Source organism: Oryctolagus cuniculus, chromosome 12 (assembly GCF_964237555.1).
Source record: "Oryctolagus cuniculus chromosome 12, mOryCun1.1, whole genome shotgun sequence".
Lineage (NCBI taxonomy): Eukaryota > Metazoa > Chordata > Mammalia > Lagomorpha > Leporidae > Oryctolagus > Oryctolagus cuniculus.
Window position 1 is genome coordinate 12,716,559 of NC_091443.1, and position 27,602 is coordinate 12,744,160.

Below are 27,602 nucleotides of genomic sequence, written 5' to 3' on the forward strand. Positions count from 1 at the left end.
TGCAGAGGGATCTGTGCTCAAACTGAGGACTGCACAGATCCTTCGTGTGGATCGTGAGGCAACACAGATGAGTGTTGGACCACCACGGGCTATCCCCAGGCACTCATTGCCTTGGAAGAGAAGAGGTGAGGGTGTGATTACGCCAACAGAGGTGATCATACCCTCTCACGTTCCCTGCCCCACTGCCACATACAACAGAGGAGATCTAACAAGCACAACTTGGGTGTCACCCTGGATACTCATCCCACCCTGGAGCACTGACCACAGCTGAACAACATGCTCTTGAATGAACAGCGGTCATAGAAGGTGGAAATCAAAAATTCTTGGAAACAAATGAAGATGACAATACAACATATTAAAACTTATGAGTTATAGCAAAAGCAGTGTTAAAGGGGAAGTTTACAGCAATTAGTGCCTACATCAAGAAATTGGAAAGCCACAAAATAAATGAGCTATATATGCATCCCAAGGATTCAGAAAAACAGCAGACCAAACCCAAAACTGTATGAGGAAAAAAATAATTAAAATTAGAGAGGAAATAAAGAAAATTAAAACAACACAATACAAAAGACTAGTGAAATGGAGAGCTGTTTGTTTGAAAAAACAAAATTGATACTCCATTGGCCCAATTGAGCAAAAAAATAAATAAACAGGTAGAAGACCCAAATTAATAAAATCAGAGATGAAAAAGGAGAATTTGACAACAAATATCCCAGAAACAAAAGAATCATCAGGAATTACTACAAAAAGGTATATGTCAACAAAATGGAAAATCTAGAACAAATGGATAGATTCCTGGAAACACACAATCTAACAAAATTCAGTCGTGAAGACATAGAAAACCTAAACAGACCAAAAACTAAGACAAAATTGAGCCTGTAATTAAGATTTTTCCAAGAAAGAAAAGCCCAGGACTGGCTGACTTCACTGATGAATTCTACCAGACATTTAAAGAAGAATTAATCCCAATTGTTCTCAAGCTTTTTAAAACAATTCAAAGAGAAGGAATCCTATTAAACTCCTTCTGTAAGGCCAGTATCACCTTAACTCCAAAATCAGAAAAAGACACAATAAAGAACTATGGACTTATATCACTGAGGAACATAGATAAAAAAATTCTCAACAAAATGCTACCTAATTGAATCCAACATTACATCAGAAAGATCATTTACCCAGACCAAGTCGAGTTATTTCTGATATGCAGGTATGTTTCAATACATGCACATCAATTAATGTGATACATCACATTAACAAACTGAAGATATGATTATCTCAACAGATGCAGAGATAGCATTTGATAAAATACAACATCCTTTCATGAGGAAAACCTTCAGCAAATTGGGTATAGAAGAACATTCCTCAACATAATCAAGGTGATTTATGACAAAACCCACAGCCAGCATTTCACTGAATGGGGGAAAGTGGAAGCATTCCCACTACGATCCAGAAACAGAGAAGCGTGCCCACACTCACCATTGCTATTCAATATAGTCCTGGAAGTTTTAGCCAGTGCCATTAGGTAAGAAAAAAAAAATCAAAGAGAAACAAATTTGGAAGGAGGAAGTCAAACTATCTCTGCAGATGACATGATTCTATATGTAGGGGATCCAAAGGACTCTACTAAGAACTCATAAAAGAGCTTGGTAAAGTGGAAGGATATAAAATTAACCCACAAAAAGAAATAGCCTTTGTACACACAATGTCATGGCTGAGCAAAATTTCTTTTTTAAAAAGTTTTATTTAATAAATATAATTTTCAAAAGTACAACTTTTGGATTATAGAAGTCCCCCCACCATAACCTCCTTCCCACCTGCAAGCCATCCCTTCTCCTACTCCCTCTCCCATCCCACTCTTCATTAAATTCATTTTTAATTATCTTTATATACAGAAGATTAACTTAGTATATACCAAGTAAAGATTTCAACAGTTTGCACCCACACAGACACACAAAGTATAAAGTACTGTTTGAATACTAGTTTTACCATTAATTCACATAGTACAACACATTAAGGACAGAGATCCTACATGGGGAGTAAGTGCACAGTGACTCCCATTGTTGATTTAACAATTGACACTCTTATTAATGATGTCATTAATCACCCGAGGCTCTTGTCATGAGCTGCCAAGGCTATGGAAGCCTCCTGAGTTCACAAACTCTGACATTATTTAGACAAGGCCATAATCAAAGTGGAAGTTCTCTCCTTCCTTCAGAGAAAGGTACCTCCTTCTTTGATGGCCCATTCCTTCTGCTGGGATCTCAGTCACAGAGATCTTTCATTTAGGTCATTTTTGCCACAGTGTCTTGGCTTTCCATGCCTGAGAAATCTCATGGGCTCTTTAGCCGGATCTGAATGCCTTAAGGGGTGATTCTGAGGCCAGAGTTGAGCAAAACTTCTAAGATCAATCCCATTCACAACAGCTACAAAAAATTAAATACCTTGGAATAAATTTAACCAAGGATATCAAATAACTCTACAATGAAAATTACAAAAAATTAAAGAAAGAAATAGAAGACACAACAAATGGAAACATCTTCCATGTTCATGGATTGGAAGCATCAATATCATCAAAATGTCCATACTACCGAAAGCAATTTACATATTCAATGTGATACCAATCAAAATATTAAGGAACTCTTCTCCGATCTAGAAAAAAAAATGCTGAAATTCATATGAAAACACAGGAGACCCCGAATAGCTAAAGCAATTTTATACAACAAAAATGAAGATGGAGGCATCACAATATCAGACTTCAAGATATACTACAGGACAGTTATAATTAAAACAGCCTGGAACTGGGACAAAAATGGATAGACCAATGGAATAGCATAGAAACACCAGAAATTACTCCACACATCTACAACAAACTTATCTTTGACAAAGGAGCTAAAATCAATCTGGTGCAAGGACGGTCTCTTCAACAAATGGTGCTGTGAGAATTGGATTTCCGCATGCAGAAGTATGAAGCAAGATCCCTACCTTACTCAAAATCCATTCAAAATTGATCAAAGACCTAACTCTGCAACCTGATACCATCAAATACCATCAAAGTATTAGAGCACATTGGGGAAACTCTGAAAGACATTGGCATAGGCAAATACTTCTTGAAAAAGACCCCAGAAGCACAGGCAATCAAAGCCAACACTGACAGATGGGATTACATCTAAATGAGAAGCATCTGCTCTGCAAAAGAAACACTCAGCAAAGAGGCAACCAACAGAATGGGAAAAAAGCACATGCAAACTATCAAACTGATAAAGGATTAATATCCAGAATCTATAAAGAGCTCAAGAAGCTCAACAACAAAACAATCCAGTTAAGAAATGGACAAAGGACTTGAACAGGCATTTTTCTTTTCTTTTTTAAAAAATATTTGATTTATTTATTTGAGAGGTAGAGTTATAGTCAGAGAGAGGAGAGACAGAGAGAGAGAGGTCTTCTTTCTACTGGCTTACTCCCCAGATGGCCACAATGGCTGGAGCTGATCTGATCCAAAGCCACGAGCCAGGAGCCAGGAGCTTCTTCCAGGTCTTCCGCACAGGTGCAGGGGCTCAACAACTTTGTCCATCTTCTATTGATTTCCCAAACCATAGTAGAGAGCTGGATCAGAAAAGGATCAGCCAGGATATGAACTAGTGCCCATATGGGATTCCAGCTATAGAATACTACTTAGTGGTAAAAAAAGAAAGAAATCCTGTCTTTTGCAACAAAATCCAACTGGAAACAATTATACTTCATGAAATAAGCTATTCCTAATAAGACAAAACCATGTTTTCCCTGATTTGTGGTAACTAAAAGAGTGCCAAAAAATGCAATGTATAGGAGTGAAATTGACATTTTGAGATTCAATGATTAAACAATAGCCTTTGTCTCTACTGTTGTGGAACAGTATTTTTTTCTCTTACTATTTGTTGAACCGTTTATTTGGTATAGGGTTAATCTTATGAATATAAAGTAACTGAAAGTAGATCATTGTAAAAATTACAAGGGAATAAAAGAGGAAGAAGGAAGAAAGGTAGGACCGTGTGCAGGAAGGAGGGTAGGGTGGGAATTATCACCATTTTCCTAATTCTGTATTTATGAAATACAAAAAAAAAAAAACCTTAAAATTTAAAAATAATGAAATGATTCTTAAAAAGAATGTGTCCCATCTTCTATTAAATGAAAGAGTAGTTCTCCTTACAGTTTCAGTTACTTGCTGTCAGTTGGGTAGCAAAACTAATGTGAATCTCTTTTTCTCCCTTCACAATTTCATGGACAGATGACTGTTTACTGTACATCTTAGCAATTCCAGGATATATTTTTTCTTTGAAATTTAGGAACTTTCATCTTTTCACTTAAATGAAGCACATTCTAAGTTACCTTTGACATATCTAAGCTGCCAGTATCACTACTCTGCATCACTACCACTGTACTTTGCATAATTATTAAATAAAAATAATGGCTACTCAAACATGGTAGATGAGTTACTGTGAAGGCTACTAAGAGAGAGAGAGAGAGGCACCACATTCACATAACTTCTATATAGTATATTATATAATAATTTTTTTTATTTTTAGCTATTTTTAATCTCTTATAGTGCCTAACTTACAAGTTAAACTAATCATAGGTATGTCTGTATAGGAACAGAACAGTATATGTCAGATTCAGGTACTATATGTGGTTTCAGGTATCCATCAAGTGTCTTGAAACACATACCTTGGGGATGAGGGGGGACTACTGTATTCATATGCTAAGGAGTCAATCCAAATCATTTGACATGTAAACAACTAGGAAAACCTTATCTTTCAAGGCAAAAAGACAAACATATGTCACCCTGAGATGATAAAAATGTTGGCACTACCTAACAATACAGTTATTTTAACCATATTCAGAATAAGTGAGGACAAACAGATGGAAACAGATTGAAAGATTCAGCAAAGAAACAAAAGACATAAAGAAGCATCAAAAGGAGATTATACAAATAAAAATATAGTTGTTGGAGGGGTTAAGTGGCAGAATTTGTAAGGCAGAGGAAAGAGCCCTTGAACTTCAAGAATGACCAATGGAAATGATCTAATCTGAATATCAGGGACAACAAGACCGAATCAAGACACTCAAGAACCCAATGAAAATCCTCAAAAGATTGTATATTTCTGTCATCCAAGTTCCAAGAAAGGAGTGAGAATGTGGTACACCAAAGAATATTTGAAGAAATAGTGGCTAAACTCTCCTGAAATGTTGTGAAAGGTAAACTTACAGGGAACTCTTAACAACATAAAATAAAAAAAATCCAGGCCCAGACAAATCATAATCAACCAGCTGAAAACCAAAGACAAGATGAAAACCTGGAAAGCAGCCAGGAAAACCACTGCATGATAAACAAGGTAACCACTATTTGGATGGCCGCAGATTTCTAACCGGAAACCACAGGGGCACAACACTTGCAAAAGGCTGAAAGAAAAGAATGAGTAATGAGAATTCTTAAGCCATATAAGTAGCCTTCAAGAATGAAGAGGAAATGCAGATATTCTCAGATGAAGGAAAATCAAAACAATTAGTCACTGGGGTTTCTCTGAAAGAAAAGCTAAAGGAAATCCCTCAGGATGGAAATGACATGGCAGAGAAACATGAAAATTCAGAAATGGCAAGCATTTATGGATAACATAATAGATTCTTCTTAATTTCTATCAAGTGTGGTTGAAAGAAAAAGTGGGGGGCGGAGCCAAGATGGCGGAATAGTGAGGGCGCGCACCGATAGTCCGGGAAAATTTAGTTTAATAAAAGGGGAGTTACGGTAGCCGCAGAAAATAGAACCAAACAAAAATTGCAGGGGAAACCCTTCTGAATGGAGCAGGCGTGAATCGGACGACCTACTGGGAGAACAAGGTCGCCCACCTCACGGAAGCAAAGTCGCGGGACCCAGCCGCAGAAGCCCCAGGGTCTGCGCGACAGTGCTCCAAGGAGAGTGCACGCCACACAGAAAACAGCGGGGAGACTTGAGACGCTCAGGGCTCCGAGTCCACACATCGGTGCTGGAAGGGGAGGTGAGCTCAATAACCCGAGACATTGGTGGGGAAACGGGGGTCAGAATCTAGAGGGGGGCCGGAAAGTGCAGCAAACTCACTACCGGAAAGAAGGAAAAAAAAAAAAAAGCTTCGGGGTTTCTCTTCCCCCTAACCTTGCAAAGGTTACAAGCCTGCAAGACTTGAAGAATTCCCAAGAGACAAAGAGCAGGCCTCCTCTTTGGATTTACATATCAGTGGGGGAGAGTTAAGGAACTGAGTCACTACAATTCAGTAGCCTAGGCAACCCAGTGGGAGTCCAGAGGAGCCAAAGACTGGAAGCTAAATACCATCAATTCTGCACAGCCCTGCCCTGCAGTGTTACTTACCCCCTGAATAAATAAAATAAATAAATAAATAAAAAGAGAGAGATTTACCACGCATAACCTGAGGGTGTCACCTTTGCACACCCTTAACTTGGAAGAACCAGGCAGAGCTCTCAGGCCCCACCCATCTCAAGCCTCCAAGGCTCCTCCAACAGCAGCCAGTCCACTTAACACGGACACAGTATAAAAAAAAAAAAAAAAGAAAAAAAAAAAGCGCACAGTGACGCAAGAAGAATTAACTATGCCGAGTAACAAACACAGAAATAGAGGGAGCAAGATCAACGATGACACTATGATGCCTCCAAATAAGCAAAACACCCCAAGCCAAGAGTATGAAGATGATGAGATAGAAGAAATGCAAGATACGGATTTCAAAAAATTTATGATAAGAACATTTAGAAGTTTTCAAAAGCAAATCCTTGAACTACAGAAATCCTTAATGGACAAGATTGAAAATCTTTCTCGTGAAAATGAAATTTTAAGGAAGAGTCAAAATGAAACCCAGAAACTAGTAGAACAGGAAAGTGTAATAGTCAAGAGAAATCAAAATGAAATGAAGAGCTCAATAGATCAAATGACAAACACATTAGAAAGCCTTAAAAACAGAATGGGTGAAGCAGAAGAGAGAATATCGGACTTAGAAGATAGAGCACAGGAAAACATACAGTCAAACCAAAGAAAAGAAGAGGAAATTAGAAACCTGAAAAATATTGTTGGGAATCTACAGGATACTATTAAAAAAACCAACATTCGAGTTCTAGGAGTTCCTGAAGGCATGGAGAGAGAGAAAGGATTGGAAGGCCTTTTTAGTGAGATACTAGCAGAGAACTTTCCAGGTTTGGAGAAGGACAGAGATATCCTAGTACAGGAAGCTCATAGAACCCCCAATAAACATGACCAAAAGAGATCCTCACCACGACACGTGGTAATTAAACTTACCACAGTGAAACATAAAGAAAAGATCCTAAAATGTGCAAGAGAGAAACGTCAGATTACTCTCAGAGGATCTCCAATCAGACTCACAGCTGACTTCTCATCAGAAACCCTACAAGCTAGGAGGGAATGGCGAGACATAGCACAGGTGCTAAGAGAGAAAAATTGCCAGCCCAGAATATTATATCCTGCCAAGCTCTCATTTGTGAATGAAGGTGAAATAAAGACCTTTCATAGCAAACAGAAATTGAAAGACTTTGTGGCCACTCGTCCGGCCCTGCAAAAGATACTTAAAGATGTGCTACACTCAGAAACACAGAAACACGGCCATCAATATGAAAGAAGGGAAAGGAAGAACACCTACCAGTAAAAGAGCATGGGAAGCTCAAAGCATATACTAGAAAATATTTCCGGGAAAATGGCAGGGCAAAGTCACTACGTATCAATTGTCACACTGAACATTAATGGTCTGAATTCTTCAGTTAAAAGACACCGTTTAGCTGACTGGCTCACAGAACACAACCCAACTATTTGTTGCCTACAAGAAACACATCTCTCTAACAAAGAGGCATGCAGACTGAAAGTGAAAGGTTGGAAAAAGATATTCCATGCCAACAGAAACCAAAAAAAAGCAGGTGTAGCCATATTAATATCAGACAAAATAAACTTTAATACAAAAACTGTTAAGAGAGACAAAGAGGGACACTATATAATGATTAAGGGTTCAATTCAACAGGAAGATGTAACTATTATAAATGTATATGCACCTAATTACAGGGCACCGGTCTATTTAAAAGATATGTTAAGGGACTTAAAGGGAGATTTAGATTCCAATACAATAGTACTGGGGGACTTCAATACTCCACTCTCAGAAATAGACAGATCATCCGGACAGAAGATCAACAAGGAAACAGCAGATTTAATTGACACTATTGCCCAAATGGATCTAACAGATATCTACAGAACTTTCAACCCTACATCTACAGACTTCACATTCTTCTCAGCAGCGCATGGAACCTTCTCTAGGATTGATCACATACTAGGACATAAAGCAAATCTCAGCAAATTTAAAAGAATTAGAATCATACCATGCAGCTTCTCAGACCACAGCGGGATGAAGCTGGAAATTAGCAACTCAGGAAACCCCAGAAAGTATGCAAACACATGGAGACTGAACAACATGCTCCTGAATGAACACTGGGTCATTCAAGAAATCAAAAGAGAAATCAAAAACTTTCTGGAAGTAAATGAAGACAACAACACAACATATCAAAACTTATGGGATACAGCAAAAGCAGTATTGAGAGGCAAATTTATAGCAATAGGTGCCTATATCAAGAAATTGGAAAGGTACCAAATAAATGAGCTTTCAGCGCACCTCAAGGACCTAGAAAAACTGCAGCAAACCAAACCCAAATCTAGTAGGAGAAGAGAAATAATTAAAACCAGAGAAGAAATTAACAGGATTGAATCCAAAAAAACATTACAAAAAATCAGCCAAGCGAGAAGCTGGTTTTTTGAAAAAATAAACAAAATTGACACCCCATTGGCCCAACTAACTAAAAAAAGAAGAGAAAAGACCCAAATCAATAAAATCAGAGATGAAAAAGGAAACGTAACAACAGACACCACAGAAATAAAAAGAATCATCAGAAATTACTACAAGGACCTGTATGCCAGCAAACAGGAAAACCTATCAGAAATGGATAGATTCCTGGACACATGCAATCTACCAAAATTGAACCATGAAGACATCGAAAACCTAAATAGACCCATAACTGAAACAGAAATTGAAACAGTAATAAAGGCCCTCCCAACAAAGAAAAGCCCAGGACCAGATGGATTCACTGCTGAATTCTACCAGACATTTAAAGAAGAACTAATCCCATTTCTTCTCAAACTATTCAGAACAATCGAAGAAGAGGGAATCCTCCCAAATTCTTTCTATGAAGCCAGCATCACCTTAATCCCTAAGCCAGAGAAAGATGCAGCACTGAAAGAAAATTACAGACCAATATCCCTGATGAACATAGATGCAAAAATCCTCAATAAAATTCTGGCCAATAGAGTACAACAACACATCAGGAAAATCATCCACCCAGACCAAGTGGGATTCATCCCTGGTATGCAGGGATGGTTCAACATTCGCAAATCAATCAATGTGATTCACCACATTAACAGACTGCAGAAGAAAAACCATATGATTATCTCAATTGATGCAGAGAAAGCATTTGATAAAATTCAACACCCTTTCATGATGAAAACTCTAAGCAAATTGGGTATAGAAGGAACATTCCTCAATATAATCAAAGCAATTTATAAAAAACCCACAGCCAGCATCCTATTGAATGGGGAAAAGTTGGAAGCATTTCCACTGAAATCTGGCACCAGGCAGGGATGCCCACTCTCACCACTGCTATTTAACATAGTTCTGGAAGTTTTAGCCAGAGCCATCAGACAAGAAAAAGAAATCAAAGGAATACAAATCAAGAAGGAAGAAGTCAAACTATCCCTCTTTGCAGACGATATGATTCTGTACTTAGAGGATCCAAAGAACTCTACTAAGAGACTATTGGAACTCATAGAGGAGTTTGGCAAAGTGGCAGGATATAAAATCAATGCACAAAAATCAACAGCCTTTGTATACACAAGTAATGCCATGACTGAGAAAGAACTGCTAAGATCAATCCCATTCACAATAGCTACAAAAACAATCAAATACCTTGGAATAAACTTAACCAAGGACGTTAAAGATCTCTACGATGAAAATTACAAAACCTTAAAGAAAGAAATAGAAGAGGATACCAAAAAATGGAAAAATCTTCCATGCTCATGGATTGGAAGAATCAACATCATCAAAATGTCCATTCTCCCAAAAGCAATTTATAGATTCAATGCAATCCCAATCAAGATACCAAAGACATTCTTCGCAGATCTAGAAAAAATGATGCTGAAATTCATATGGAGGCACAAGAGACCTCGAATAGCTAAAGCAATCTTGTACAACAAAAACAAAGCCGGAGGCATCACAATACCAGACTTCAGGACATACTACAGGGCAGTTGTAATCAAAACAGCATGGTACTGGTACAGAAACAGATGGATAGACCAATGGAACAGAATTGAAACACCAGAAATCAACCCAAACATCTACAGCCAACTTATATTTGATCAAGGATCTAAAACTAATTCCTGGAGCAAGGACAGTCTATTCAATAAATGGTGCTGGGAAAACTGGATTTCCACGTGCAGAAGCATGAAGCAAGACCCCTACCTTACACCTTACACAAAAATCCACTCAACGTGGATTAAAGACCTAAATCTACGTCCTGACACCATTAAGTTATTAGAGAACATTGGAGAAACCCTTCAAGATATTGGCACAGGCAAAGAATTTCTGGAAAAGACCCGGGAGGCACAGACAGTCAAAGCCAAAATCAACTATTGGGATTGCATCAAATTGAGAAGTTTCTTTACTGCAAAAGAAACAGTCAGGAGAGTGAAGAGACAACCGACAGAATGGGAAAAAATATTTGCAAACTATGCAACAGATAAAGGGTTAATAACCAGAATCTACAAAGAGATCAAGAAACTCCACAAAAACAAAACCAATAACCCACTTAAGAGATGGGCCAAGGACTTCAATAGACATTTTTCAAAAGAGGAAATCCAAATGGCCAACAGGCACATGAAAAAATGTTCAAGGTCACTAGCAATCAGGGAAATGCAAATCAAAAGCACAATGAGGTTTCACCTCACCCCGGTTAGAATGGCTCACATACAGAAATCTACCAACAACAGATGCTGGCGAGGATGTGGGGAAAAAGGGACACTAACCCACTGTTGGTGGGAATGCAAACTGGTTAAGCCACTATGGAAATCAGTCTGGAGATTCCTCAGAAACCTGAATATAACCCTACCGTTCGACCCAGCCATCCCACTCCTTGGAATTTACCCAAAGGAGTTTAAATTGATAAAGAAAAAAGCGGTCTGCACCCTAATGTTTATTGCAGCACAATTCACAATAGCCAAGACCTGGAACCAACCTAAATGCCCATCAATGGTAGACTGGATAAAGAAATTATGGGATATGTATTCTTTAGAATACTATACTGCAGTAAGAAACAACGAAATCCAGTCATTTGCAACAAAATGGAGGAATCTGGAACACATCATGCTGAGTGAAGTAAGCCAGTCCCAAAGGGACAAATACCATATGTTCTCCCTGATCGGTGACAACTGACTGAACACCAAAAAGGAAACCTCCTGAAGTGAAATGGACACTAGGAGAAATGGTGACTTGATCAGCATAGCCCTGACTGCTAATGGACAACTTAATACATTATCCCTCATAGTATTTTTTTTTGTCTGTTCTACTTAATATGACTGGTTTAATTCTGTAATTATCACACAGTTATTCTTAAGTGTTGAAAATTAACTGAAATGTGATCCCTGTTAAACATAAAAGTGGGAATGGGAGAGGGAAGAGATGTATAATTTGGGGCATGCTCGGGCTGACTTGCCCCAATTGGTAGAGTTGGAAACATACTAGGGGATTCCAATTCAATCCCATCAAGGTGGCATGTGCCAATGCCATCTCACTATTCCAAGTGATCAATTTCAGTTCACAATTGATCATAATGAAAGGACTAAGAGTCAAAGGGAGCACATAAACAAGTCTAGTATCTGCTAACACTAACCGATAGAATAAATAAAGGGGAGAGTGATCCAACATGGGAAGTGAGATACTCAGCAGACTCATAGAATGGCAGATGTCCTAAATAGCACTCTGGCCTCAGAATCAGCCCTAAAGGCACTCGGATCTGGCTGAAAAGCCCATGAGAGTATTTCAGGCATGGAAAGCCAAGACACTCTGGCAAAAAGATCTCTGTGAGTGAGATCCCAGTGGAAAGAACAGGTCTTCAAAGAGGGAGGTGCCTTTCTCTGAAGGGAGGAGAGAACCTCCACTTTGACTATGACCGTGTCTAAACAAGATAAGAGTCGGAGAACTCAAGGGGCTTCCATAACCTTGGAAACTCATGACTGGTGCATAGGGAGATTACTGATGCCATAAACAGGAGTGTCAATTTGTAAAGTCAACAACAGGAGTCACTGTGCACTTACTCCTCATGTAGGATCTCTGTCCTTAATGTGCTGTACACTGAGGCTTAATGCTATAACGAGTACTCAAACAGTATATTTCACTTTGTGTTTCTATGGGGGTGCAAACTGTTGAAATCTTTACCTAATGTACACTAAACTGATCTTCTGTTAAAAAAAAAAAAAAAAAAGAAAAGAAACTATCAATTCCCAACTTGACTCTCACTGGGATTAAACATGACAATAGGTCTGATCTGATTTCATCATCATTTAAAAAAAAATCATCTATTATTTTTCACTTTATGTTTCTGTGTGGGAACAAACTGTTGAAATCCTTACTTAAGGTATACTAAGCTGATCTTCTGTATACTAAGATAATCGAAAATGAATCTTGATGTGAATGGAAGGGGAGAGGGAGTGGGAAAGGGGAGGGTGGTGGGTGGGAGGGACGGTATGGGGGGGAAAGCCATTGTAACCCATGAGACGTACTTTGGAAATTTATATTCATTAAATAAAAGATAAAAAAAAAAAGTGACAATATTGTCTGATGGGACAGATGTATTTACTACACAAGACACCCGCATGTAAAGTGTGTAAATGACTTATATGGTGGTAAGGTTTCTACATTCCCTAGTAAGTGGTAAAATATTAATTCTGCATAGACCATGAAAAGATAAGTGTGAATACTATAATCTCTAGGAAAATCACTAAAAAGTATAGAAAAAGAGAAAGATCAGAGAAATTAAAATGGGATATAAAAATTCTTTTTCACATTTCCCAAACGGAGATAAGAAAGGGGAAATAGAGGGAAAAAAAGAAGGAAGAAAAGCGAACAACGGATAAATTGTCTACCTAAATCCAAACATTTCAGTAATTCTATTAACTGCATCCCATGTGGATGCCAGTTTGAGTCCTGGCTTCTCCATTTCCAATCCAGCTCTCTGCTATGGTCTGGGAAAGCAGTGGAGAGTGGCCCAATTCCTTAGGCCTCTGAACACACACGGGAGACCCAGAAGAAGCTCCTGGCTCCTGGCTTCAGTTGCAGCCATCTGGGGAGTGAACTGGCGGATAGAAGACCTCTCTCTCTCTCTCTCTCTCTCTCTCTCTCTGCTTCTCTGTAGCTCTGCCTTTCAAATAAATAAATAAATCTTTTAAAAATACATAGATTATTGAAATGGACTAAAAAATAAGACCCAATGATATGTCCTCTTCATGTAATCTACAGTAAATATAATGAAGAGGCAGGTCAAAAGGAAACAATGGGAAAAGATAGACCATGAAAACATTAACAGAAAGAAAGATGGAAGAGTTGTATTAATATCAGATATGTTGACATCAAAATAATACATTTTAGAGCAAATGAAATTTCTAGGGAGTGAAATTATATGTAATGATTAACCAAACATAAATATGCAATATCAACAGAGCTTCAAGACACAGGAAGCAGAAAACATGGGGGATATAGTTTGGAAGTTTCTTAGAAAAATTAAGCATATTTACACAGGATCCAGGAATCCCAACCTTGTTACTTATTCTATGGAAATGAAAACTTAAGGTTTCTCAAAAGCCTGTACATCATTGCTCATAGTCACTTTATTTAAGTCAAAAGATGGAATCCCAAATGTCCTTCAACAGGTGAATGAATAAACAAACAGTCAATAATCCATACCACTCAAGAACAGAGTGGAAAGACCTATTGATTCCCACAACAAGGATCAATCTCAGATGTGTTATGCTGAGTGAAAGAAGCCAATCTGAACATATTACATATAATATGATTGAATTTTTATGGGGTTAGGAGTGAAGGAATGGTTGACTACACAGGAGCAGCTTGAGGGGTCTTGCAGGGTGGTGCAGCTGCCCTCACGGTGACTGAAGTAGTGGTCAGATCCATAAATGTGTGAAACTCAGAACTGTATTCCAACAAGGTCAGTTGTCCAGTCTGCTAATTCTAAAAATTTAAAAATATAACTATTGGGAAAGGCATCAATTAATAAACTAAGCTTATACTTTTAGAAAGCATAAATGAAGAGCAAACTAAACACAAAACAAGCAGACAAAGAGAAATAATGAAGAGAAGAATAGAAATTAATGAAATAGAAAACAAAACAATAAGGAAAATATTCAAAGTCAGTTCTTTGTAAAATACCAACAAAACTGACAAACCACCAGCCAGGTTGATCAAGAATTTAAGAAAGGGCAGAAATTTTAAAAACCAAGAATGAAAGAGGAGACAACACCACCCAATCCACAGATACCTTAAGTATTATGTGGGAATATTTTGAACAACTCTGTGTAAACAAAGTCAGATAACTCACATGAAATGGACAAATTCTTAGAAATATGAAATTTATCAAAGATGCTGTAAGAAGAAAACAGAAAACCCAAAGTAGACATAGACAGTATAGGAAAGTTACTGCAGGCAAGACCCCGAGGTCTCTCTAATAAATGGCAGCTCCTCCCGCAGCCCCAGCCCCTCCTAATGCCAGGGCACCAGCGTGAGGGTTTCAATGTGATTTTTAAGGGGGACACAAACATGGGGTCCATGCCACTAGTTCAATCCCGGATTCCACCATCTACCTTCCGTATAAAATTAGGGGAATCTTAATTTTTTGTTTCGGTTTTCCATCTGAATTATGAGAACACCAAGCTGGATTTGGGAGTTCTCCATAGGTTTAAATCACATGCAATGTATGAAGTCATACAATCCATACACACTGTCTCTATTCAGCCAACTGACTTGCCTGTAAATTAACTCTCCTATTTCCTATAACATACTTAAATGTCCCATAAGCAGGGAATACAGGGTATTTTTTAAAGTTCATATAAAATTCACTTAAAAGATGAATTTACTTTGGTGCAATATTTTTGAAATCCTGGTACAGTCTTTTTCATAACATGCCTTTTCCATGAGCTTTTTGAAGTCTCCTAGTACGTTTGGATTGCAACATCTTTTTTGTTCAATTCCATTTTCACATGAGGCTTGTGAGGAACTGTCCTGAGAAGGTTGGAGGCTGGCATAGGCAGTTTGGAGCCATGGCACAATGTGGTATCAGAAGAACTGATCACACCGCCGAGCTGTCAAGCAGAAAACTTTGTCTTAGTCTTATTGAAAGGAAAGTAACAGCACGGTGTGTAGGCAGAATGAAAAACACCCTCCCTAAAGATACACTGAGAGCAGCCCCCAGCCACGTGTTATGAGACAGTCAAGGAGATGATTCTTTCCTTCCACAAATAAAGACCTCCAAGGGGTGCTCCCTAGAATTATTCTGGAGTCAACAGTTGGACATGGATGGTAGCCTTGGCTGAGGGCTTCCTGGGCCGACCCCACACACACACACACACACACTGTCACACACTCACACACACACACACTCTCACACAGCTTTGAGTTCAGATGAGCATGGTGCTCTTGGCAGCCCAGAAGAGGTCTGAAGCTGGCTGCCCACTGTCCACTGGGGATTGGCTCAGGAAGCAGCCTTGTGGTCACCCTACTACTTGGTCTCCAACTCTGCACCCAGGAACCTCCACACCAGCTCTTCACACCTGCTTCAGACTTCTTCTGTCACCAAGATCTTCTGACAAATACTGTCTTTCAAGGAGAAAAGCAGAACTAGGACCAGCTCGGAAGGAAAGGTCATGGCCGTCTGTATGCAGTGAAACGTTCTGGCTTGAACAAAGCTCAGGAGCCACTGCAGTCTGCCAGGTTGGGGACATTAATGTCAGGTCTACAAAAGCCAGGCAGTGTGTCTGCTGAATGGAGGGAAGCATTCTTAAACACACACTGACAGCTGCTGACTACAGCAATGCCACTTTCCGCACGGCATCCAGGGATCACACAGCACCCTTCTCACTGAGGCTTCAGCGATCCCAGTTATCTAGGAGATGCCATCATCCCCGTAAATTAACGTTTAGGACAGCAAGAAACCTGTGCTGAAACAGCAGAAGTTGGTAACACTTGTCTTCTTTTAAGGAGCCAAGCCCACGGTGTGACTTTTTGGTCAGAGTCTCTTCTGGGTGGTGGTTGTCAGTGTCTGCAGGGAAAACAGGGCAAGGGCTGGGGACTGCTCTTGGCTTTGAGGGTCACCTGACCCAGGAGGACCCACAGAGCATCTGAAGCAGATTCTGAAGCTGTCAGCAGTCTGCGGGTGGGAACTGGGCCATTTCCCCAGGTACGGCCGGTCTGAGTGCCATCTAGGTGAGATGGTTTTGATCAAAAACAGAGTAAAGAATGGCATTATTACTGTAAAGAAAAAAACATCATCATTCTCAACCATAATTGTCCTTTCCTCTGTCCCACACACGCATATGCACCACGTATATTCATATGTGTATGCATGAACACACACACATACTCTCTTCCCTCTACACATTTAGTCATCCAAAATTCTGGAGTTTGACTACCCACATCATCATCTTAGATGGCTTTCTTGAAAACTTGGTTGCTTAAGAAATAAAGTGCCAAAATACATGGGCTCCTGCGTACTTGTTAAGATCAACAGGGTGGGTTCACTTAGAGTAACGAAAGCCACATACTGGTTCATTCAGCAATAATCATGTAATGGAGATGATTTTAGTGCACAGCACTCCCAGGGAACAGAAAACCAGCCCTGGCTTGCTGGAGTTCCCATCTCAACAGGGAAGAACAAGCAGGAAACAATGGCCACAAATGGTAAGTAATTTAAACAACAGGTTAGGAGTCTGTGGGCACCAGGGGTAAAACAGAGGACCTGGCCTGCTGGGCAGGAGGAGGGGCAGAGAGGGGGCTGCAATACTGAAGAGGCTGGATCAGAGTTGATATGCAAGAGCTCGATGGAGGTGATGGAGTCAGTTGTGTAGCTCTCTGGGAGACATCCTTTGAAAACTGAGGTTTTAAACACTAAAACGTGATTTTTTTCCTCCACACGGGGGATGGCACTCTTCTTATTTAGTCCTAACAAACAGGCTTATAGTTCAGGGGGGTGAGGCTTGCTCACGCATGCCTTGAAGGGATGAGTTTAGGGTTGGGCAAGGCAACCAGGGCAGAAGCAAAAAAGAGAATGTCAGTACATCTTCCCTCAGGAGGTCAAACTCTGAACTGGCTCAAGGTGAGGCTGGGAAGAAGCCAAACCACACTCAGGGGATCGCCTTGACTTCCCCAGTGAGCTGCTTGATGTTCCATAGCACCGCACTGGAAGCTTAATTTCAGACCAGCAGTCACAAGCTTTCATCTGAGGCTAAGCAAACAAAAAGCCTAAGAACTTTCCTAGGGAAAGATGCACAGGGGAGCGTACAAGCACAGGGCATCCCTGCCACTTGGGCTGGGCTGGGTTGAGACAGCAGTGGGAGTGCATCTTGGGCTGTCACATCCAGGGCCGCCTCTCACAGCAGCTCCACTCTGGGTCATCTTTTGTGGCCAGGGGCCAGTGCAGGTCCAGCCAAGGCTGGCCGCTATTTGGCTGTGACTGAAGCATACTCCACGTATCGCTTCTGGCGTTTGCCTTGCAAACCACTTGGGCCTTGTGGAGGTGTTTATAAAGGGCCAAGCCCATGGTGTGAATTCCTGGTCGGCTCTCCTGGCTCGGGGTCTCTTCTGGCTGGTGGCTGTCAGAGTCTGTGGGGGAGAGCAGGGCAAGGCGACTGGAACTCCTGGAGGCAGCAAGTGCCTCTCACCACCTCTCCTTCCGCAGGGGCCTCTGCAAACACCGGGAGAGAAGTAGCAGCCACTCCGTCCTAATGAGGAGGCCAGATTCTCTGTGACCACCTCATGTAAGGAAATTCTCCCACCAAATGGGATGGGGACAGTGGCCTCCCGGTATCAATTGCGATATGTTCTGGTCAACTAAAATTACAACGAAATTAAAGCCAAAATGACCACAACATTTAGGAACACTGGGGGACAAATACTGTACCCCTTTCAAGATTTGAAGGGATTCGAGGGTCCTCACAACACCCTTCAGGGCTGTGCTGAGCTGAACTGTGAACATCATTTGTCCCTGAAAGTGGCTATTGAACTTTCCAGAAAATGAATTTCGGCTTTCCGTGCTCACTAGGGAAGCTCGCGATTTAATAGGTTTCTTTCGTTAATCCTCTTGTGAGATGGGGCATCTCGTTATAAAGCCATCCAACCCCTATCCAGCTCCATGCAGGCTGCTAGAACGGAAACCCATGGCCTGAGTGGCTTCTAAATAACAGAAATTTAATCACACAGTTCTGGAGGCTGGGGCACCTAAGATCAAGGAGCTGGCAGATTTAAGGTCTGGTGAGGGCCGTTCCTGGCTCACAGATGCCACCTGCTCCCTGTGTCCTCTCATGGTGGAAGGAAACAACCTGGGGCTCCCTTTAAAAGCCACTAATCCCATATGACCTAAGTGTTCCCAGTGACCTCACCCCCTAATATTATGTGTTAGGGGTTGGTATTTCGACATATGAATTTGGTTGACTTGATGAAGTGGATGCAGCCCACTTCTCTCATTGCTGGTACTTCCAAAATCTCAAAGTCCTCTAAAAGGTCAGTGCTGAATCATAATAAATGTAATCCTTGCCTAGTGGGCCCTGGGGGGGGACTGTGGGGTTACCAGGGTGCTTTCTGAAAGATTATTTATTTATTTATTAGGGAGAGAGAAAAAGAGAGAGAGAGAGAGAGGGAGAGAGAGAGAGAGAGAGAGAGAGAGAGAGAGAGAGAGAGAAACCAAAGTCAGGAAGGCAGGAACTAAGAATTCAATCCAGGTCTCCCATGTGGGTGGCAGGAAGCCAAACACTTGATCGCTCTCTTGCTGCCTCCCAGGTTCTGCACTAAGAGGAAGTTGGAGTTGGGAGAGGAGCTGGGTATCAACTCAGCTACTCTGAAACAGGATTTAAGCATCCAAACCATCGACTTAACTACCAGGCCAAATGCTGGTCCCTGCCAAGGTCTTGGTCAGAGCTGACACCTAGCGTGAGCAGGTGATGAAGGAATGCCTTACTTACCCTCCCTGCACGGGGCAGGTTGCACCAGGGTCACAAGCACAGGGCAGGAGAGAGTGTGTGGAGTGCAGCACCGGAGGCTGGTGCAGGCTGCAGTGCCCTCAGGCAGGCCTGTGAGCAGCCAGGCAGATGCACACTGAGTGAGATCTCACAAGAACCCCTTGAGTGCTGGGTGGGTGGCTTAAGCCTAAATGGGGGTACATCACAGAGTTCTGAGGGTGGACCAAGCACTCTGGAATCTGGGTGCAAAAAGGCTAAAGGCAGGATCCCAGTGAATTCTGATGGCTGCAGAATTCAGAGCAAAGAAGCCCAACCCCAGGTGGTAGCAGAGGGGGTGGAGCAGGTGGAAATGATGAGCAGCCTTGATCACCAATTGAAGCGGAGACATCTAGGACTCCTCCCAGTTTCTGGCTTGAGTCCAGGTGAGGAGGGTGGGCCTCCATGCCTGAAGAAGCCGCATAGGAGGCTGAATGAGAAGAAAGGGAGCAGTCCTTAGACCCAGAGTTTCTAGGGGTCACTGTGAGGCACTGGAATCTAGGGGCCTGCATCTTAGGAAGAGGCTGGAAGGACAGATCTGCATGGTTGTTAGCACCATGGGAATGGCAGAATGTGCCTCTGCATGGCACAGGACAAGAGCTTAAGAACAAGCATTGAAGGCCGGCGCCGCGGCTCAACAGGCTAATCCTCCGCCTTGCAGCGCCGGCACACAGGGTTCTAGTCCCGGTCGGGCGCTGGGGCGGTGGCCATTGGAGGGTGGGGTGAACCACCAGCAAAGGAAGACCTTTCTCTCTGTCTCTCTCTCTCACTGTCCACTCTGCCTGTCAAAAAAAAAACAAAAAAAACAAAAAAACAAAAAAAAAAAAACAAGCATTGAGAGAGGGGTGGCATTATCTGTGCACTCTGTCTGCAAGGCTGCTCATTTTCCAGTTTTAGAACTGAAGCGTGATTGATAGATAACAGACATGAAGATCAACGTGGACATGAAGCAAGCATGCAGCATGTCCACACTGCAACAGGAAAGCAGCACAGAGACAGGCAGTTGGGGAAACAGTGGTGTCAAACACGGATAAACTCTGCTTGGTGGAAACAATCATTTTAGGAGTTTTTAATACTTGTAGGCATGTCACTTCCACAAGAGGTGGGGTCATTTTTTAGAAGAATCACATTCCCTCTCTAACTCTTTCAGACTCACGGTCAAGGTTTAAGACTGGACTTCCTTAAACCCAGGTGCACTACTTAACCCAAAGGCCACCCACACTCCCAGTGGTCCCTGAGTCCATGGTCTTTGTGGACGACTGCCCAGAAGTCTGAAATGTTTCTCTCAGGAACAGACGCTGGCACAAATGCAATCTGAAAAGTATGCCTCACTGCCTCACTGATTTCAACTATCACTCAAAGGCAGCCTGGCAACTCTCTCTCTCTCTCTCTCTCTCTCTCTCTCTCTCACACACACACACACACACACACACACAATTTTACTCACACTTCTCCGAGGTGGCATGAGAAACTTCTGCTTGTGATAAGGCCAGTCTATCTTTTTTTTTTTTTTTTTTTTTTTGACAGGCAGAGTGGACAGTGAGAGAGAGACAGAGAGAAAGGTCTTCCTTTTGCTGTTGGTTCACCCTCCAATGGCCACCGCGGCCAGTGCGCTGCGGCCGGTGCACCGCGCTGATCCCTTGGCAGGAGCCAGGTACTTATCCTGGTCTCCCATGGGGTGCAGGGCCCAAGCACTTGGGCCATCCTCCACTGCACTCCCGGGCCACAGCAGAGAGCTGGCCTGGAAGAGGGGCAACCAGGACAGAATCCGGCGCCCCGACCGGGACTAGAACCTGGTGTGCCGGCGCCACTAGGTGGAGGATTAGCTTGTTGAGCTGCGGCACCGGCTGCCAGTCTATCTTATTAGGACTCCCTCTCTGGCATAATAAAGCAAATCATTTCACACAAATAATATTCACTTTATAGTGGTCCCTCCTATTCTAGAAATCAACAATTCGTAAGTTTTAAATTGCACGCTGTTCTGAATGGCATCATGAAATCTCACTCCATCTCTCCAGGGAGGTGAATCTTCCATCTGTTCAGCGTGTCCATGCTGTATACACTGCCTGTCCATTAGTCACTGCTGGCAGTTCAGATATACCACAGAGAAACCATCATAAGAAAATGTGAGCGTATAATAGCATATTTAGAGAAACCACATTCACTAACTTTTTATTACAGTGTGTTCTTAAAATTGTTGTTGTATTGTTCATCTCTTACTGTGCCCAATTTATACATGAAACTTTACTATAAGGATGCATTTTTAGCACAAATACAGTATAAGTTCAGTACTGTCTGTGGTCGCAGGTATCCGCTGGGTGACTGGGAACAATATATTGCCCACAGACAAGGTGGGGCTACCATGCAAGGGTAGACAGGCACTGTTCCTGTGTACAAGGTAGTTTATAGTACAGAAGCAGGTAGAAGAAATTTTTCCTTGGCCTCTAGATATTGAGAACAGATGTCTGATTGGGTCTGAAAGCCCAGGAAAGGACTTCAATATATTGCTACACCTTTGTAAGTGCAGCTTTGGGGCTTCTGGGGAGAATCCTGAATAGCAGCCAAGACTGTCACTGTAGAGCTTTGGCCAGCTCTTCCTAGGTCAATCTGGAGACCTGGGGTGGGGGTTGGAGTGAGAGAAATTGGAGGTAGAGCCTAGAGGTGGGAGTGGGGAAGACAGCTTCAGGGAGGGCCTGCTGTGCATCAGTAAATGGAGGCTTGGAATTCATGCTCTCCAAGGCTCCTGCCCACCTTGACCTGCGATGTGGAAGTGCATCCTTACTGCTTCTGGTAGGGGCCTCTGAGGTATTGTTAGTGCACCAGAAGTCTCATAACCTGGCCCAAGACAGAATGGCCTGTGTGCTGGGATATGCACCCTCCTAGGAGTGAGTGTGTGGTCTTCATCCTTGGATAACAAAGATGGCAGAAGCAGGCAGGCAGGACAGCTGTAGTTTAAAGACCTGTAGTTTCTGCCCCTTCTGGTTTATGGAATCACCTAAAGATAAAGCAGCCATGCATCAGTTCTGCCTACCTCATGAGACTTTCTGCTGTCTTTTTCACTTCTATTAACAAGCACAACAAGCAGTTAACACTTAAACTGCTTCTTATTTACATCTATGTGTATACACATACACACACACACACACACACACACAAAGGGACTTTGAAAAGTTCATGGAAAAATAGAATTAAAAGATAAATTTAATTTGGCAGAAAAACATTTTGGAATCTGTGCACATGAAGGGCTTTTAAACAGTTCATGGACAATAGGTACGATGAAAAAAATCTCACATGGATTTCAAAATCTTTTGCACTATAATAAAGTCAATTTATTTTTATCATCTGACACTTCTTTCATGTTAATGTGATATTAATACAAAGAAACAGATTCAATCTGGTCACAGATACAATTCTAAGAATATAACGATATTCTTTTCTTCCTTTCTTGCTTCCTTTCATAGTTTTTGAGATACCATATTTTTCACTTATTGAAGTCTTTATTTGGTGGTACATTAAGCCCTTGACTATAATGTAATGATCTTTAAATGCCATTTTCCACAAACTTTTTGAAGTTTTAAATGAGGCTTCTGAAATGTTAATAAATATTTACTTGCCTTTGTTTAAAAAAGTAGTTATTATATGAGACACAGAGAAAGACAGACTGGCAGAGACAGAATACCTACAACAACTCGGACTGGGCTGTGACAAAGCCTGTAGCTAGGAACTCAATCCATGTCTCCCACATGGGGGACAGGAACTCATCTAACTGAGCCTCACCTACTGCCTCCAAGGGTCTGCACTAGCAGAAGGCTGGAGTCGAGGATCAGAGCAGGGCTGGCCTTGTGGCAAAGCGTGTAAAGCTGCTGCCTGTGACACCAGCATCAAACAGGCTCCGGTTCAAGTCCCGGCTGTTCCAATTTTGATCTAGTTCCCTGCTAATGTCCCTGGGAAAGGATCAGAGATTGGCCCAGGTGCTTGGGCACCTGCTACCCATGTGGGAAACCTGGAAGAAACTCCTGGATCCTGGCTTTGGTGTGGCCCAGTGCTGGGCATTGTGACCATCTGGGGGCATGAACCAGTAGATGGAAGATCTTGTTCTCTCTCTCCCCTCTCTCTCCTTCTCTCTCTCTGTAACTCTGACTTTCAAACAAATAAATCAATATTTAAAAAACAGTGTCAGGGCCAGAAATCAGACTCAAACACTCTGATATGGGATGTGAGTATCTTAACCGCTAGGCTAAGCATCTGCCCCATTACTTGTCTTCTGGATGTTGAGGTGGGAGGAATCAACCTCACTCTGTAATAAATCTCAACTTAAAGTAAAAAGCGAAAGAAACATAAAGTGAGCCCAACACTCAGGCAGGAAGTGCAGCCAGCACTTAGCAGGTGCTACAAGAGCCGTCAGGAGCTGTAAGAAGGCACCTCTCTGAACCCTGGTCTATTAACACTTGAGCCCAAGCTCTGATTGATCCTGGAAGGCACCACATGTGGCACAAGGGCTAATAAGGGATTTCTCACAGAAAGTCACCTGCTGAAAAGCAGCCTGTGGGGAGAAAGGATGAGCTGGAAGGAGTTGTTGAAAGGGTTTTCTTTAACAAGGATGTCAAGCAGCAAGAAATAGCTTCTCAAACTGCCTTCCATACTGGAGAAGGCGCCGGGGCTTCCAGGAGCATCTGTCAAGTCCATCAGTCAGGGCTTCTCCATGGGAAGGAAGGACCAGCCTTAGGTTCCGGATCCAGAATATCCATGCCTATAGTCACTGAGCTCTTTCCTTGATAGGGAGTTTGCAGAAGTTATAACATGGGATGCAAGGAATTGAATGGCAACAGCTCATGTTTTCAGCCATCAAACCTTTTCATGGTAAATTTGAAAAGCAGGTATATACATCAGCCTTTTCTGCTTCATTTGTTAAAGTTAAGAACACTGAAAGATGCTCACGGCAATGTCTCCCATGCTGTTTGCTCTTACAATGCTCCCACTGGGAGGAAGGGTCTGTGGGCTGTGAGCTGGGCAGGCTCATGTCAGCTGGAATCAACAGAAGACAGCGGCAGGGATGTAACATGAGTGCCAAAGAAAGGTCATAACAGGTGCTACCACCTCCTTTGTTGGAACATGTGCATGTGGCGTCCCAAGATTTCATGTTAAGAATGGTCCTGAGGCTGCTGTGCAGTGCGGAAGAAAGCCACAGGAGAAGCCTTGTTCAGGCACTCCAGCTGGCAGTCCTAATATTTGAGTCACCCAAACCCAGGCCCCAGAATGAGCTCTTGGATGACTCCCACCCTGAGTTTTCAAGTCTTCCCAGCTGGGTCACCAGACAGCATGCAGCAAAGATCCACCATCCCCAGAGAATTCTGCCTGAATCCAGGGCCCTTAATAAAAAGGGGGTTTCAGTGGCTAAATGTTGCAATCTCACTCAGGTAAATATTTAAAAACCTGACTATACCAATGCGTGCATCTCTAAAGGTAACACATCCTACCTCAGCCAGCACCACACAATCTCCCCTTTCCCTACATTCCAACAGCAGCGCTTGCTGTGACTACTTACGTGGCACCCAGTGTCCCTACTGCCTGGACCCAGTATGGCGCCTCCTCAGGAACACTATCTCTACTCCAGCCACACAAGGTCACCCTCCTACACACTAGCTATTTTTTTTTGTTTCATTTACACTTTTATTTTCCATTTCCTACAATATTTTTATGTTTTTAATTTTTTAATTTCAGAATAGCATTTACAAAACAAAAATTGTGGAGTCATAAAGAGTTCTTATATAGACTATACTCAGCTTCCCCATTATTAACAACTTATATATTTGTCCCAACACATAAGCCACACTCCACAGTTTAATCCAAACTCCTGCACCCTTTTCACTCCTCCCAGTCTACAATAATCAATGTTGTGTGTTCATATTGAGTCTTTCCCCCGACCCAGCACTCACCTATGAGGGAAACAAGCAGCATTTGTGTTTCTGTGAATGACTGACTTCACAACATGATGACTCTTAGTTCCATCCATTCTGCTGCAAGTGACAGGATTTCATTCCTTTAGCTGTTATACTATTGAGGGGCATTTTTATTGCTCCGAGTATCTATGACTGACTTTAAGTAAGAGTGGATAAACACTCTCTCATATAAATCTGTGCAGTATCTATGGCCATTTCCTTAGAAGAGTCTTGAAAGCAGAGTTGTGAAATACTGACTATTAGTTTTAAGGATGGTGATAAACACCACCAAATAATTTTCCTGAAATCAATTGCTAGTGAAGTTGAATACAAGTTTAAGCCTTATTGGCCCCTTTAATTTCTCTTTTGGGAACTGTCCTACCCTTGCTCACTGAAGGACATGGGTTTTCCTCCCAGACTTGGAGGTTCGTTTCGGGATGCCCTTGGACACGGCATACAGGAACTGAGCCCATTTGGTGCCATGCTACTGGCTCTGAGCTTGCTCTGAGAGGAACCTGGTAGGGCTGGCAAGAATGTTCAAGGTTTGTGGTCCTGAGAGTGACAAGGTGATGTGATACAGGGGTCCACAAGGCAATGCAGGAGCAGGTGGGAGGAGTGGATCACTGTTGTTGAACTAAGACCTGAAAGAACATGAGAGGAGGAATACAGCCTGTTAGGAAAGCACAGAGTGGCAAAAGACTGGGTCTTGGGGTGGGCATTGTTGCAGAGCGGGTTAGGCTGCATCCCACACTGGAGTGCCTGAGATAGAGTTCCTCCTATGCTTAGGGTCCAGATTCCTTCTAGTGCCAACCCTGACTCAAGTACTTGGGAGACCCAGATGCAGTTCCTGGTTCTTGGATTCCACCCAGCAGAGCCCTGGATGTTGCTGCCATTTGGGGAGTGAATCAGCAGATAAAACAGCTAGAATAGGTGTTTCTCTCTCTCTCAAACAAATAAAAATAAATGAATAGGCTTTGTGGCAAAGCAGGAAAGCTGCCACCTATGACACTGGCATCCCATACAGGCGCCGGTTTGAGTCCTGGCTGCCCCACTTTTGATCCAGCTCCCTGCTAATGCGCCTGGGAAAGCAGCAGAGGAGGGTCCAAGTCCTTGGGTCCCTGCAATCCACGTGGGAGACCCAGAGGAAGCTCCTGGCTGCTGGCTTCCTATTGGCCCAGCTCTGGCTATTTGGGGAGTGAACAAGCAGATGGAAAACCTGTCTCTCTGTAACTCTGCCTTTCAAATAAGTAACTAAACCTTTAAAAAATAAATGAATAACATTTTTTAAGAAGACTGGATGTGTTCCCAGAGCATACCAGAGGTCAATGTGCTTAGACCCAAGGCACTAGTGAGGTCAGAAAGCCAGGACAAGCCACAGTGGGTGGGGCCACACCACAGGTATGCAGAGATTCAAAGGAAGGTCAATGAGAAACTCTCAGGGATGGTGAGCAGGGAGGGCCTGGCCCAGGGCACTGGTGCTGCACGTGGGGACTGGGCTGGAGTGGGTGCCAGTGGAAGGTGACGGCAACAGTCCTGGCCCGGGCTTGGGGACTTCAGGGAAGGGAGCCACAGTTTGGCAGTGAGGAAGGAAAGGACATTTTGGAAACAACTTCTCACGGCTTCATGACGGGAAAGGAATAAGTTGTAACAACTCCAAAATCTCTGAACATCTTGGTACTGAAAAAGCCATCGACAGAAATGAGGGGCAGCATGGCTGACAGGCAGCTTCAGAGGTAACTTTGGAACATATGGGGACATCACAAAGGCAACTGGTAGGCCGGCCTGGAGCCCAGAAGAAACTTGGAGGTGTAACGTCGGGAGCCTACACAGAAATGCTACTTAAAGCCAGGGGACTTGAGACCACTTGTGATAGTGTGCAACACACATTTGGTCTTCCTCCAGCTCCTGGCATAAAACTCCTAAAATCAGGGACATTCCATAGTGATAAGTATCTTTTCATATGCAAATAAGTTGATTGAAAACTTGGCAGCTCCTGGGTAGCTTCAGGATGGGTGACCAGAAAGACCAAGGCAGGATCAGAAAGCTGGGGCTTTCAGCTTGATCCCCAACCTCAGGCAGGGGAGAGGGGCTGAAGGTTAGGCTAATCAGCAGTGGCCAGTGACTGAATCAATCATGCCTAGGTAATGAAGCCTCCATCAAAGCCCAAAGGCACAGGCTCAGAGAATTTCTGGATGGCTGAACACATGGAGGTTCCTGGAGGTGATGCTTCAAGTCCCTTCTTACATGCTGAATATCCTTTATAACAAACTGACAAATGT